This window comes from Propithecus coquereli, unplaced genomic scaffold (assembly GCF_000956105.1).
Source record: "Propithecus coquereli isolate 6110/MARCELLA unplaced genomic scaffold, Pcoq_1.0 Scaffold40, whole genome shotgun sequence".
Taxonomy (NCBI): Eukaryota; Metazoa; Chordata; class Mammalia; order Primates; family Indriidae; genus Propithecus; species Propithecus coquereli.
Window position 1 is genome coordinate 2,964,823 of NW_012149730.1, and position 3,744 is coordinate 2,968,566.

The window sequence follows — 3,744 nt, forward strand, 5'->3', positions numbered from 1 at the left end:
CCCTTTAGCCAGAGTGTGCACATCCAAATAGATGCTAAAGGAAGAAATTATATCCTACCATTTCATCCTCAAAATTGCCTATTAACAAACAGGATAGATAGTATCCATTCACCTGAGAAGTGGAACTCTCTTCATAGAATTGTAGAAGGAATGGTGGGGCAGAAGGAAAGAAAAATTTGGGGAGAGCAACTTGCTTTCGAGATACACTGAGTGATGAGGATCAAAGCCTTGGGCAAAACCTGTTACAGGTAAAATTGTGACTCTCCAGCTTCCTTGATCAATGACAATATATGTAATAGCAGCTTTCTGTTGAAGAATTAGATGGATTGAAAAAGCAATGTTTGTGGAGAGGGGCCAGATACCCATGCAGCAAGATAATATGGATACTGAGCAAGAGTGAGGTACTTTCACCCTCTCTGCTCTACAGTCAGGTTAAAAATTCTAAACTCTACAACTTTAGGTCAAATAATGGGGCAAATACAAATGAATGCCATGCTTCAAATGCATCATTTAGATGGAGTTGCAAGAAATGAAACACTTGTACGGAATGTTACTTGGAAAGCACAGCTTCTTGAACATCCTTCATGGTAGAGACACCCGCTGGCCAAAGATGTGACACTATTCAAACAACAGATAAGAATAGTGGAGGTGCCACCAATGCAACCCTCTTATTATAGGAAGAGACATGTAAACACACAAGAGGCTGATGGAGCTGCACCCAGCACCTGATGTTCACTGAATAGGATAAGCCTGAAGGAGGCTATATAGCAGGAAGCAAGCCTTTCTTCATACCTATCCCTGTCGGGCAGATGGGGGGGGATGGGTATATACACAGCTAATGGATGTGGTGCGCACCGTCTGGAGGCTGGACATGCTTGAAGCTCTGACTCGGGTGGGGCCAAGGCAATATATGTGACCTAAACATTTATGCCCCTATAACATGCTGAAATAAAAAAAATTAAAAAAAATTCTGAATTTGTAAACACTGAGGTCAGCTTGTCCATTTTTAGGATCTTGGGTTAGTGGAAAAGGAAGTTTCAAGGTTTTTGCCTCCCCTGAAATTGCTAAATAGGGCTTCACAAAGAGGCTCACAAGAGTCATGAGATGATGTTGATATAAGTTAAGGAATTTTAGAGATGGAGAAAAATTTTGTAGATGTTAGAGATCATTATCCCTCAAATAGACACTGACCTTTTGAGCCCTGCATAGCCAGCCACAAGTAGGATAAGAGCCACTACTCCACTGCCTTGCTAGTACGCAGGAGGTGACAGATACTGTCTTGACTCTCTTGGCTATCCAGCAAGTAACAATACAGGGGAGGGGCGTAGACCAGCTCGAGTGCAATGGAGAAGCTACAAAAAAGATTGTCCAGTCATTTTGGTTCCGGGGAGGAAAGGAGTTCCTAATTTCCCTTACACATTGGTGCCCTCGAGATCATTTTTATTCCTCAGGTCTGTCCTTAATGTTCTGCCAGCGCTATTTAGAACTGGATCCAGTGGGATGGCTGTGGTGCCTGGTTTGGAACACAGCTGGATGCAGTGCTAAAGTTTCCCGACAAGTCATTACTTGCAGAAACTGGAGCAGGTGCCGATGTCCTGACAGGAGTAGGATAATTCAAATCTAGAAGGATATTTGTATAACTACCTCCATGGTTAGATTTTGGAATGGGTGGTGGGGTGACTACTGATGGCAACTGAGGAGAATGGTGCCGGAATAGTGATTTTGCCTCCAGGTGGGGGCAGAAGTAAGCTTAGGCCCTCAGACCCTGCAGTCCTGGGTTAAGGAGGGTTAAGAGGCGCCTCCTTTCTTGGCTGTAATGTTCCCAACAATCAACTTGATGGTCTGTCCTTCCTTGAAGCCCAGATCCAACTTGGGGTGAGTGTCTACTTCTCGAGATTCTTTGGAAATCTCAGATTCCTGCTTTACCCACTTGAAGTGATCTTGCAAAGAGAGTAAAGTCTGAGGATCTCCTGGATTTGTGAAGCCAGTGCCTGTGAAAGCACTACGCCCAGTACCATCCTGGATCCAGATTGCAGAGTAGCAGCTGGAATCTGTCACTGTCTCCACAACAATTCCAGGAAATCGTTCTACTGGTGTCTGAGCAAAGAGCTCCCCTGAAACTTTATCCTTGAGTTTGATATAGGCAATTTCCCCCCCCCCTTTTTTTTTGAGACAGAGTCTCACTGTGTTGCCCGGGCTAGAGTGCCGTGGCGTCATCTTAGCTCACAGCAACCTCAAACTCCTGGGCTCAAGCGATCCCCCTGCCTCAGCCTCCTGAGTAGCTGGGACTACAGGCATGCACCACCATGCCCAGCTAATTTTTTCTATGTATTTTTAGTTGTCCAATTAATTTCTTTCTAATTTTGGTAGAGACGGGGTCTCGCTCTTGCTCAGCCTGGGTTCGAACTCCTGAGCTCAAACAATCCGCCCTCCTCGGCCTTCCAGAGGGCTAGGATTACAGGCGTGAGCCACCGCGCCTGGCCTCAATTTTCCCTTTTGAAGTGATTCAGAGGTGACCAGTCCAATCAGGCTGGTTTAATTTCCAGTCAGAGGCCCTGTAACCGTGGTTAGAGGCCTGGGGTGGGATCTGGTAGATGCTGGGTCTATCTTCAAAGGCAGCACAGACTCGTAGTCCCACTCGGCCACCATTTGGGCTCCGCTTGGTGTTAGGGCATATTATGACATAGAGAAAAGTTGACAGAACAGAAATCATTTACAATTCCACTACAATAAACAAGGCAATTATTGCTAACATGTTGGTAGATTTTCTACTATTCTTGGCAATTTTTGGCAGCTGAGATCATACTATACACATAATTTGTACTCTGATTTTTGTCTGTACACTTAATATTCTGTGAACACTTTTCTAAGTTATTAAAAATGCAAAAATCTAAAAGATTTTTTAATTTGATGATATAACTACTGTCAATATTAACTCCTGTCTCCTTCCTGAATGTGAATGTATAATGATTATATAATATTCTTTCTCTATAAATCAGTCACATTTATCTAAGGTAATATACCTGGCTATTTACCGAACAAGGACTAGAAACAATTTTCTCTTATTCGACTAAGAGTATAATCCAAGTAAGTTTTTTGTTTTGTTTTGTTTTTTTACATTCATGATGAAGGGTAATATTAAAAGTAGAAATGGGATTTTGATTAAAATTAAAATTATTCATTTTTAAAGAAGAGCTTCACACTCTGTATATTCAGTCATTTTTTTCAAGCTTCCCGCAAGATCAGTCTGTTTTGAAGGAGTTGAACACAGGGAAACAATGCCAGTAGTATACTTTAATGGGATTTATTTATTTTGCCTGTTAAAAAATACATCACCTTTGTGTCTGTATCAGATGGAACATAAGCAGATTTTTAGTGACAAATGATATAATATTATGCATCTACTTTAGGTTTGTAGGACTGGGTTATGTTGTGGTTTTAATTATAAAAATTTGATCTATAGTTTGAGTATGAACATTGAGATCCCCTCATCCCAAACTTTCCTTGTAATTTTTTATAGATGAAGAAATAAGAATGTGAAAGTATAATCATTTTTCTGAGGTCACAGAGGGAGATGATTACACAGCTGGAATGTAAGACTCAGAACTTTCCTGAATCCTTGGCTTTGTCCACAGGCCCAGCTAGAGGCATAAAGCTTTTCTCTTCCTCAGCAGTGACTTTGAGTACCAGCTTACAGAGATTTATTTGACATTGAATCTAAGCTTTGTGACCAGTATTTAGCAG

The 3,744-nt window shown here is 41.7% G+C and overlaps 1 pseudogene; it reads right to left on the bottom strand.

Annotated features, from left to right (window-relative positions):
• Positions 1-1,480: 1,480 nt before the first annotated feature.
• On the bottom strand, positions 1,481-2,649 carry LOC105817200 (annotated as a pseudogene).
• Between the last annotated feature and the right edge of the window lie 1,095 nt (positions 2,650-3,744).